We start from the raw sequence: 12,021 nt of genomic DNA, 5'->3' as shown, positions 1-12,021 counted from the left end.
GTGTGGGGTGGGAGCTCAGGAAGGGGAGCAGGGGCCAACCAGGCTCCCTCACATTCAGGTGGCACCTCTCTGCCTCCACATCTGCAAAACGGGAGGGACATATCCTCCCGGATCCCCACCGAGGGACAGGTGAGAGGATGTGCGTGGGAAGTCGGGGCCCCTTGCCCACCTGCCCGGGGAGGTTTCCCATCACCGGGTGCCGGCCTGGCCCTGCCCAGTGACAGGGGCCAGAGCGGGCTCCCCGCACCCCAGGTGTTGGATTTTATGAGGAACCCACTTAGAGAAGCAGAACTCGAAGGGCTGAAGTGGGTCAGGAAATGAAAACGTTTATTGACCTTTTACATGTAATTTTACAGATATCCTGAAGCAAGCGGGGGGCTGGCGGGGTGCCCGCGTCATTGTTACCTGCATGAAGGCTGTTTGCTGTTGCACGGCTTCCCCGGCAGCCTCACCGAGGGCCCCTGGACAGAAGATGGGGAGACAGCACCGAGCCCTGAGAAACCACGGGGCTCCCAGGCCAATAAGCTAGTGCACACTTGGCCTGATGAGCCTCATCGCGTGCTGTCCCAGGCACCTAAGAGCAGACCGAGCAGCGGGCGGAGGGCGGCGGGCAGGAGAGGGCCGGGCCGGGTGTGGGGCCCGCACCCCCTGCACAGGTGCATGTGCGGCAGCAGCAGGTGCACGGGCTGGCACGTGGAGGGCGGGTGGCACCAGGGCTCCGATCAGCAGGCCGAGCTGCGAGGCTTTGTCACCACCCATGGATGGGTTGAGTGACGCTGGGCCAGAGACTACATTTCTTTGAGTTTCAGCTTCTTTGTTTTAAAAAAATGATAAAACGGGGACACCTGGGTGGCTCAGTGGTTGAGCATCTATCTGCCTTTGGCTCTGGGCATGATCCCTGGGTCCTGGGATCGAGTCCCGCATCGGGCTCCCTGCATGGAGCCTGCTTCTCCCTCTGCCTGTGTCTCTGCCTCTCTCTGTGTCTCTCATGAATAAATAAATAAAATCTTAAAAACAACAACAACAACAACAACAACCCAGTGATGGAGATGCTCTAAAAGTGAGTCACGGTTGTGGCTGCATGACTTGGTAAAGTCACTAAAATTTACCCATGACACGCTTAAAATGGTGGATTTCATGTGATGTAAGTTCTACTCGATAGGGACGCCCGGGTGGCTCAGTGGCTGAGTGTCTGCCTCCAGCTCAGGGCGTCACCCCAGGGTCCCGGGATCGAGTCCCGCATCGGGCACCCCGTGGGGAGCTTGCTTCTCCCTCTGCCTGTGTCTCTGCCTTTGTGTCTCTCATGAATAAATAAAATCTTTAAAATAAAATAAAATAAAATGGCAAATTACTCACTTGCCAGCCTTGCATTATGGGCTCTAGAGCGGCGCATACTCTCTGCAAACTGTTATGTGAGAATAAAACACGCAGCCAGCCATCGCTGCTCTGCAGAGAGGCTTTGAATCAGCTTAATTATTATCAAGTGTGAACCAAGATTCTGAAAGCTAAGAAGTGGCCCTTTCCTGAAAGCAGCCTTTCCCCAGGGTGTCACTGAGGTTCTGATTGGGGCTGGGATTCCTTCCTCTTTGGTGAAGCCTTCGGCCCCCTTGTTAGGATAATATTTCTTTTCTTTTTTTTTTTTTTTTAGGATAATATTTCTAAACGCGTCAAAGAAAACACTCTGGATTGCAGAGTAAATCAAGTTCCCTTGATACCCGCTTACCAATTTTAAAACTGTGTGTTCTTCTTTTTAATGCATTTTGTAATAAGATCTCCCGGCAGTTCTGACGACCATTCTACAATTTCAAAGTAGCCACGGGCGATCGGTGCGGTTTTGAGATCGCTGGGACAAACCGAAGGTCACATCAGAGTGTATCTCTAATCCGTGACCGAGTCCCGGGTCTGTCCCTGGCGTTTGCGTCCATTCGCTGTCGCAAGAAGTGCTGATTTTCAGGTAGAGATCAGCGAAAATAAAAATATCTCTATCTTCCTGTGCAAGTTCCCGGACCCCCTGGATTCTCTGGGAGAATGTGGACTCCTGATTAAAACCCCTCAAATAAAAAAAAATAAATAAAACCCCTCAAATGAGAGCTTACCTACCAGGATGGCCTGGCTGGCTTCCCACAGCTGTGCGGCACGTCCCTGTCCCTCACCTACGTCCCCCATCCCTCCTCCGCCCTCCTCCTTCCCCCTCCTCCTCTCTTCTCACCTCACCATCTCTCTCTCTCTCTCTCTCCTCCCCCTCCCTCCCCCCTCCCTTCCTCCCCACTGTGTTCCCAGCCTCACACCTCACCTGGTTCACGTAGGCCTCGGTAAATATTTCTGACAGTGAATGAAGTCCTCCAACCACAGGCAGGAGGGCAGCTTCCGTCGGGGGCCCAGTCCTGTGTACTGTGTTGAGAAAAAAGGAGCTCCGCCCGAGTCCCTGCCTTCTAGAAACTCGGGGGCTTGTGTCTGCGGGAAGCACAGTGTGTGTGTGCAGGTGAGCGGTGTGGACACAGTGCTCCCCGAGTCTTGGCTCCTCCCCGAGGGCCGGCTGTCCTCGGTCCCGGCCCCTCTGCACCCCGGGGCCACCTTCCCGGCCCTGACCCTTGCCACGTGCTGGTGTTTCCACTCCTCCATGTGCCCGGCCTGCAAACAGAGGGAAGAGCCTCTCTTGGGTGAATCCTGCCCTCCCAGCTTCCAGGACAAATCCGCAGAGCTCACGGGCTTCCCCCTGGGCCCTTGAAGTGTGTTCCTGACGTCTCATTTCCGTGAAAGCTTACCCAACTGGGGAGGGGATTGAATACACCAGGACCCCAGAACCACACGTTCCTTTCTTCTCACTGGAAACTTTGGGACTTTCTCTTGTGTTTTGGTTGGCTGATTGGTTTCCCCTCCAGCTTCCCAGGGCCAGGAGCACGCTGATGTGCTGGTACTGCTGGGGGCCCAGGCTGATCCCAGGGTGACCCCAGGGTGATCCCAGGGTGACCCCAGCGTGAGACGTGGTCAAGCCCACACTGCTCAGTTAGGAGGCAGTTCTGGCTTCCTGTGGCGTTTGGCCAATCTGGGACCTTGGAGTATGTTTTCCGAACAAATGTAGGACTCCCCTCAAGGGACTCACATGGTGAAGGCAAGAGAAAAACACTGTGGGTCAGGGAGTGAGGGCATTTCTCTGGAGAGCCTCCTGTCCATTGCCACGGGAGCGGGGACGGCAGACAGACCAGGGGAGCAGGGGCTGGACAGCTCGGGCCGTTGTGACGAGGCGAAGACACAGACCATAGACTCGTCTGAGAGCATTATCAGGTCTAACTCTTGTTTGAGAAACGAGGAAGGCAGGATTCTGAGAGGTTAAGTGACTTACCCGAGGTCACAGGGCGGAATCTATGGGCCGTAATCCTGTCCTCTTCCGATACTCTCTGCGTAATTTCTGATGAGGTTAATGTAGAAATGGAATGAATTGGAAAACCAACTTCCAAATCCTCTCCCTCTAACCTTTGGCTCTACTGCCCTGGACAGACCTTTTAAAAGGGCCGTCACCGCACAGCAGAATGAACTCGAATGTCATCTTTTGTGCCTTTTTCCTTGGAGAGTGACCCAAGCGACAAGTAGTTTGGCCCCGGGGTTGGTAGGATCATGGAAGGGTGAGTCACACGGAGAGGACAAGGGAAGGGGTGTGTCAGACACGAGCCAGGGACATTTAGAGAGAAATGCTCAGAGGGAGAGAGAAACTAAAGTCTGTGTGGGAAGGGCAGGACAGAGGAACAAGTGCAGCCAATGGCAGGGACGTGGGAATCAGCTCCTGGTGGGAAGTCGGCCCTGGGGCCGCTGGTTCAGGGGGGAGTCAGGGAGACCTCCACCCAGCCTTCCACTTGCCAGGAGAACCACGTGACGGGATGAGCACTGGGTGTTATTCTGTATGTTGGCAAATTGAACACCAATAAAAATTAAATTTATTATTTAAAAAAAAAAATAAAAACCACAGTTCCGCGGAGCCAAAGTAGTGGGTTCTCCACTGACGCTCTCAGGATCCAGACCGCAGCTCTCCCAGCACCCACAGGATCTACTCTAATCCTTTGAACCAGCCAGACACTGAGGAAATCAAAGCAGCACTGGAAACACCAGCAAGGGGCTGAGAAGAGATGCCAGGGGCGAAAGGGCTCACTTGGCTTGGAAGTGAGTTCAGCCAGGAACAGACCGGGGGCGGGGGGGGGGGGTGTCTTGCAGGTTTTAGAGAGGAGAGCATTTTGCGTAGCCTGCTTACCCCTCTTCAGGAGTGTCCGTCCTCAGGACTGGCTAGGTACCCAGGGGGGCCCAAGCAAAATAAAAACGCAGGGCCCCGGCTCAAACATTATTCAGAATTCCAGTACGGCAACAGCACGCTTTTGAACCAAACACAGGGCCCTTCTGTGCACGGGGCTCTGTGTGGCCGCGTGGGCCATCGGCCCGGGAAGCCGGTCCTATCTGCTCTAAACAGTCCAAGATGGTTATTCTCGTTTCAGGCCGGACAACCAGTCATCCACATGGATTTAAATGGACTCTACGTTTTTTTTTTGACTCTGCATTTTTTTTTTTTTAAGATTTTATGTATTTATTCATGAGATACACACAGAGAGAAGCAGAGACACAGGCAGAGGGAGAAGCAGGCTCCCTGCAGGAAACCTGGTGTGGTGGTGTGGGCCTCGATCCCGGACCCTGGGATCATGCCCTGAGCCAAAGGCAGATGCTCAGCCGCTGAGCCCCCCGGGTGCCCCTTGACTCTACATTTTGGATGACTATACAGGTATTGGATACATTGCAACAACAGAACTATTTTACCCACTTAGGAAATGTCAGAATTGAGCTTTCTACCAGGGCAACCAGATTTCTGCCATTCACCATGTGAGCATCGGTGATCTGATGCCAGATAGTGACCCTGTTATCTGGCCTAGCCCCATGCAGTTCTCCCCGCCTTCCTTGTGGTGCTAAGGACGTATCTTTTCCAGGGCCTTTAAAATAGTCCAAAGATAAAAAAACAAAAACAACAACAACAAAATAAAATAGTCCAAAGATGCTCTCTATCTAGGGTTGCCACATATGATATAGGACACCCACGTAAGCTGAATTTCAGATAGACAGCAAATAATTCTTGGTATAAGTATGTCCCGAATATTGCTTGGGACATACTTATGCTAAGAAATCATTGGTTACTTTGCTGAAATTCAGGTTTTTGTTGGTTATCTTGTATTTTTATTTGTTAAATCTGGCAAACTCTGTCTCCAGTGCATTCTTAAGACACTGGGACTTTAGGGTGGTAGCTTCCAAACCACTGATGTGGATCTGGAGACCCAGGTGGGCTGACGGGTCTGAGTGATGGTGAGTAAACCAACTACGGGAGCTGTTAGGCTGCGGGTCTGTAGTACCTTCCTCTGGCCGCTGTAACGAAGTCCCACAACCGGGGTGGCCTAGGATGAGAGAAGTGTGTTCTGTCTCAGTTTCGGGGAAGCCATGGCTGTGCCCTCGATGAAGATGCTGGGAAGGATGCATTCCAGGCCCCTCTCCCCACTTCCGAGGGCCTCTGACATTCTGTGACTCGGGGAAGGTGCAAGTCGAATTTTCACACAGCATCCTCTCTTCTTCTCCTCATGTTGTTCTTCCTTTTCTGCGGGTCTATGTCCCAATTACCCCTTTTTATGAGGACACTGGTCATATTAGATTGGGGTCTCACCTAATGACCTCACCTTGCCTTGCCTGCTTCTGGAAAGACCCCATTTCCAAATCAGGAAACATTCTGAGATATCATGGTGTCTTAGTCCATTTGGGCTGATTTAATGGAACACCACAGACTGGGTGGCTTATAAACAATGGAAATTATTTCTCACTGTCCTGGAGGCTGGGAAGTCTGAGATTAAGGTGTGGCAGGTAAGGTGTTTGGTGAGAATCCACTTTCTGGTTCATAGATGGTGCCTGTTGCCGTGTCCTCACAGGGCAGAAGGAGTGAGGAGCTTTCTGGGGTATCTTCTTCTTCTTCTTCTTCTTTTTTTTTTTTTTTTTTTATAGATTTTATTTATTTATTCACGAGAGACACAGAGAGAGAGAGAGAGCAAGAGAGGCAGAGACACAGGCAGAGGGAGAAGCAGGCTCCATGCAGGGAGCCTGACGTGGGACTCGATCCCCGGACTCCAGGATCACGCCCTGGGTGGAAGGCGGGCGCTAAACCCACTGAGCCACTCAGGGATCCCTGGGGTATCTTCTTATAAGGGCAGTAATCCCTTCAAGAGGGTTCCTCCCTCCTGACCTAATCACCTCCCAAAGACTCGACCTTCTAGTACCATCACATTTGGTATCAGGGCTTCAATATGTGAATTTGGGGGGGGGGGTGTGCATATCCAGCCTACAGTATAGGTCTTAGGACTTCAGCATATCTTTTTTTTGGGAACACAATTCAACCCATAACACGGTCCCAGGACCATCGAGGGCCTTTCTGTTCTTAAACTTGTATTCAGAGGCCTGGAGAACCTTTCTACCTGGCCTGTGAACAATCAGCCGCGGTAAATCCAGAGGTGTCAAGTGATAGAAACACAGCTCATCAGACAACAGGCACAGAGAGGGCGGGAGCTGTCGATAGAGGGGCAAGTGTGCATCTGCTCAACGCTCCAGCGGTTGTGCGGACTTGGGGAAGTTTTCACATGGGATGGCCAACATGCACGCTTACTTCTGCAAAGTAAACATTTCTGGAAATGCTTGCTTCATGGAAGCAGCCCACGCATTTTGCACAGAATGTTACACAAGCTTTGGAAATCATGGGTGGAAACTGTTTGCAAAATCCTTTGGAGCCTTATAACAAATGTTTGCCTCGGTCTTGAAGCCTAAAACAAACAACCTTTCTATTTCAAAAACGTTGGCTAACGAGAAAGACATTTCTCGCTGAAAGGGACGGAAGACAGTGCCATCATTGCCAAAGAGGTATTGACCACACATCACGTTGGTAAAGCAAAGTCAGCCTGGGACTCTCATCACATTAGCTGCTTTTATCAGAAACAAGGGCGATAATCCTTTGTTGAATAGACGTGATGATCATTTTAACAAGCATAGACTTCTGATGTCTGGGTCGGTTGTATTAAACCAAAGGTCACTGTGAAAATAGTCAAAGGAAGCCCTGGCTAGGGTGAAGGACAATTTGTAGCAGATAAATATCTGGTTTCCATTAGTCCTTTTTCTTCTGCTTTCCAGTGAGAAGAGGTGGGACGCCAAGCCCATTTTGGCAGGCTGAAAAGTTGTGTGAATTTTCGAAGGGACAAACAGATATAAAATGGCTTTTAAGAATACTTACAGGGGCACCTGGGTGGCTCAGTCAGTTGAGCATCCGACTCTTGGTTTTGGTTCAGTCATGATCTCATGGTGGTGAGATGAAGCCTTGCATCAGGCTCTGCACTCAGTAGAGAGTCTGCCTGAGAGTCCCTCTCTTCCTCTTCCTCTGCCCCACCTCCCGTGCTCGTTTTCTCTCTCTGTCTCTCTCTCAAATAAATAAATAAATAAATAAATAGAATCTTAAAAGAAAGGAATATTTACAAAAGAGGCTCGTAGGTGGCTCAGCTGGTTAAGTGTCCAGCTCTTGATCTTGGCTCAGGTTTTGATCTCACGGTTGTTGAGATTGAGCCCTGCATTGGGCTCTGCGCTGGGCGTGAAGCCTACTTAAAAAAAAAAAAAAAAAAAAAAAAAAGAATACTTACAAACATTATGACTTTGAAGCTTGGGGGAATCCTATAGATCAGTGCCGTCCGAGAGAAATGTAATGTGAGACCTCTCGTTACCTAAAATATTGTAGTGATGTAATGAAGTTAATTTTAATAATATAGCTTATTTATTATATCTGCCAGATATGGTTATATCACCATATATTCATTTTTTTGATTAACCTTGGCATGTTTATTAATTGAGAAAATTTATTAATCTCAGCAAATTTAAAAAAATTTTTTTATTGGAATTCAATTTGCCAACATGCAGAGTCTCACTCCCCACCGGCCTGGACCTGCTGAATCAGCATCTGTATTTTAACCGGATGACTCCCACGCATGTTGGCTCATTGCAGTTTGAGCAGCTCTGTTGCAGACTTCACCTCTTCAGACCCTTGGGGCAGGAGCCTTCTGCACAGAGAGAAATGAGAAGGTATCTCTTTCCCTGTGGCTTGACCGCAGACCTGCAGCTGCTCTCCTGTCCCCTAGCTTCTCGTTGCCCTGGGCTTGGGGTCCCTGCTGATCCTGCTGCCCTGCACATGGAGTGTGCAACTGCTCCCATCTCTCTGGGGGTGGTGCCCTGAATTGCTGCACACAGCAAAAGAGAAAAGAAACGTTCAATTCCTTCCTCTAGAAATTGGGGCTTTGGAAGGCCCTGCTTTGGTTCAGGACGCTCAGCAATGGACAGTTGATTGCTCTTAGCCCTGAGGCAGGAGGGACAGTGTTCACTGTCATATAAAAAACTGTGCTTGTGTCGTAGGTCAGAGGAGCCAGCTTTTTTGTCGTATCTGGGTGAAGTCAGGGGGTGGGTGGGTCATCCAAGCTTTTCTCCTACTTTCTGGAGAATAATACTCTTCCTGCAGTTTAGATTCCCATTTAGAGGATCCGTATAAATTGCAACTCCATCTTGTGAAATTTATTGGCTAGCTTGCCTCAGTGCTGTGACTTCGATTCATTCCCCTGCTGATCCCGGGGTAGATGTGGTCACAGCAAGACATGCCTGTGGTTGGGACGTGAAGCTTGGAGGGGAGTTGCCACAGTCTCCTGTTTGAGGGGATTGAGTGCGTAAATAGGAGGCCTCCTCAGATGCCAGAAGGGAACATGCTAGGCTTGCATGTGAGTGTGGGCATTCATTTTATCCCCGTGCCTCTGGCTAAGGGGAGCCAGCTGGGACTCCAGTGGCAAAGGCAAAAAAACTTTGGAGCCTACTTCCTTGGTGGCAAGTCACTTTAGCCTCTTGGCATTTCTATTTTCCCATCCATAAAATGCAATTGACAGCCCTAGAGGGTGGTTTGTTGACATTGGAGAAGACATTTGAGAGGCTCCCGGGAGGGAAGGAATGAAGTATAGCTTCTGGGAATAACACATGTGTGCAGAAGAGATATGGAGATGTTGGGGTGATGATCTCTGAGCAGGAAATCCAAGAAATTCCCAAGGTGAGATTTAGCCAGAGAGGTCAAATCATCCATAGGCAATATAGAGACAAAAAGAGGAGGGGTATCTGGGTGGCTCAGTAGGTTAAGCATCTGACTCTTGATTTGGACTCAGGTCATGATCTCAGGGTCCTGAGACTGAGCCCCTCACTGGGCTCTGTGCTCAGTGGGGAGTCTGCTTGAGGATTCTCTCTCTCCTTCCCCTGCCCATCACCCCTGCTCACACACTCTCTCTCTCTCTTAAATGAATAAATAAATCTTTTTAAAAAGAGGAAAAATAAAATAAAACCACAAAGAAACCCAAGAGATTATGGAGAAAGATATTTAGCCCTATCATCACAGGTTATACATGACTCAATGGGAGTGGAAAAAACCTGCTGGTAGCTACATTCACATTTTGAGCGCTTCTGGAGATTTCTAGGCTGGTGGGTGATGTACACCCTTGCTCCGATCTCGATCAACATTCCTTTTACATGCCTCTTTAAGAAGGTTCCTAAGAAGGCAGCGGCACAAAAACTCCACTGGGAAACAAATTCCTTGCTTGTACAACGCAGCACAACTCAGGGTCTTCGAGAAAAGGATTGCCAGAGGCAGTGCCGCCGGGCTTGGCCCACCCATACGGCAAGGGCCAGAGGTCTGATTTTCCCTGGACACAGGCACAGAGGATGTGGACTCCTCTGGATTGCTATCTTTCACTAAAACAAGAGGTAAAACGTCCAAGTCAACTCTGGGATAAAAGTTTCTAGAACTTTCTAATAATAATTATTTACTAATTACCTAATAGTTTTTATAGGCTCTGTTCTTTAGGGCACTTGCAGGTAGTCAAACATGTGAAACGATTGGATTCTTTTATTTCTCTGGTAACACGGAATGGAATTCTGGATGCACAAATATATCCTTGATTCTGTGATACGGTGCCTTATGTAAAACGTTGCGTGATACGCTCACCATCTCTCACCAGACACAGACTTTTAATGCACCATGGGATGCATTCGCCCTTCCTGAGAGAATGGTACCCACACATGGCTGAAGACTGAAGAGCGTTAACTTCAAATGGCTCAGAGTTCATCTACTCTTAAAAATTAAAGTAAATAGCTATTTCCCCTCATTATCTAACTTACCCATGCCCTTGGAGAAAGCTGGGAAATTAGAGTGTAGAGTAAGGGATGAAATTTACTGTAACAACCCCACCAACCAACATAGTCACTGTGGAATGTTTTGGTAGAGAACATACTGATTTGTATAACTGAAAATTATTTGTAAGCACGGTTTAAAAACTTTTATTATGGGGGCACCTGGGGGGGCACAGTTGGTTAAAGCACCTGACTTTTAGTTTCAGCTCAGGTCGTGATCTCAGGGTCATGACTGGAGCCCTGGGTCAAGCCCTGTGCTCAGCATGGAGTCTACTTGAGTTTCTCTCTCCCTCTCCCTCTACCCCTCCTGCTATTGCTCTCTCTCTCTTTGAAATAAATAAATAAATCTTTAAAAAATTAAAAACTCTTATTATGGAAATTTAAAACCATGTACCAAGTTAGAGCAGTTTATCATGAGCTTGAAGCATGGGACAACTCTCAGTATCTGGCCACTCTTGTTCCGAAGCCTCTAACATCACCCCCCAGACCCCCAACCCAAATTATTTAGAAGCACATTCCAGGAATTATATAATTTTATCTCTAAATACTTCAGTACGTATCTGACAGATAAGGAAAAGATGAAAGCCTTAAAAACAAATAATTCTAATAAAGCCACAATATAATCTCATCTAAGAACAATAATTTTTAGGTATTACTAAATAGCCAATGTTTACATTTCCTTGATTGTCTTGTGAATTTTGTGTGTTTTTTAACAATTTAGTCAAAGTGGGCACTCAACCAAGTTAGTTCATTGAGATTGGTCTGTGTGTCTCTCTCTTATTCTGTTGTAATTTATTTATTGAAGAGACCAACACATTTACCCTGTAATTTTCTAGAGTTTGATGGAATCCCCATGATTTTGTCTAACATGTCTCTTTAGTCCTTTTTCTATCCATTAATGCTTAGATGCAGAGGTTTGGTCAGATTCGACTTGGTTTTTGGGAGTGTTAACACAACTATATAGATGTTGTTGGTCCTTCACCAGGATACACTTCATGTCAGATTTTCTATTTTCTTGTGATTATTATTGCCCAGATCCATTAATTCACTAGGAGTTTTAAGATGGTATCAGTAGATCATTTTTTCCTCTGTTTATTAATTGTTAATTCTTTTTCTCATCAATTCTTTTATTACTCTGCAGTTTCCATTGTGGAGGCAAAGGACAATAAAGGCCAGATTCATTTTCTTTGCCAATTTTCAAAGTAGTGATGTGTTCAATACCATCCTCCAATCGTGACCAATGAGCTTTTTGATATTATTATGAACTTAGAGATTTAATTTAATGCTCACATTATTCTTTAAGATTGACTCCTGATTTCTTTCGACGTGTTCCTAGAAATTTTTGGTAGCTTCCTTATTTTCTGGATGGTAAGTTTTACATTTACCTTGAGTGCTTTCCTGCTCTGACCTGGGATCAGCCATTCAAACAAGGAGCCCTTGGACTTTTTACATGGGAAATGGTATTTAGAGACCACAGTACAGTACTGTGGGTGCTCAGTGCTAGGTTTGATGACTGTTTCTAGGCCTTCTCAGTGAGCAGCATGTAGTTTCTTAAAGATAAGACATATTGTGAACTCATACTGATACATTATTTTATGTCATATGGTTGGGCAGGGCGTGGCTGGATGACTCCTCTGTTCCAGAAGGCAAGGACAGAGGTCCCTCAGTGGTATTCCGCTGGTGGGTGTGTCAGTCTAGAGGGCTCTAGGGGGCTTCATTCTCAAGTCTGGTGGCCTGAAGTGGATGCTGGAAGCATGGGCT

At 47.9% G+C, this 12,021-nt stretch overlaps 1 long non-coding RNA gene across 3 annotated transcripts; it reads right to left on the bottom strand.

Annotated features, from left to right (window-relative positions):
- Nucleotides 1-317: 317 nt before the first annotated feature.
- LOC144301669 (uncharacterized) lies at nt 318-11,805 on the bottom strand. Of its 3 annotated transcripts, none has more exons than XR_013368409.1 (4): nt 11,646-11,805; nt 3,344-3,409; nt 2,294-2,631; nt 318-2,051 (listed from the first exon to the last, which is right to left on the bottom strand). It is a non-coding gene; the product is annotated as an uncharacterized LOC144301669 (long non-coding RNA). The 3 variants fall into 3 exon arrangements; XR_013368411.1 differs by having other exon boundaries at nt 318-1,928; XR_013368410.1 differs by lacking the exons at nt 318-2,051; nt 2,294-2,631; nt 3,344-3,409 and adding an exon at nt 7,920-8,105.
- Between the last annotated feature and the right edge of the window lie 216 nt (nt 11,806-12,021).

This window comes from Canis aureus, chromosome 30 (genome assembly GCF_053574225.1).
Source record: "Canis aureus isolate CA01 chromosome 30, VMU_Caureus_v.1.0, whole genome shotgun sequence".
In the NCBI taxonomy this organism is placed as follows: domain Eukaryota; kingdom Metazoa; phylum Chordata; class Mammalia; order Carnivora; family Canidae; genus Canis; species Canis aureus.
The sequence above is the reverse complement of the archived record's forward strand: the minus strand, read 5'-3'. Positions and strand labels throughout refer to the sequence as shown.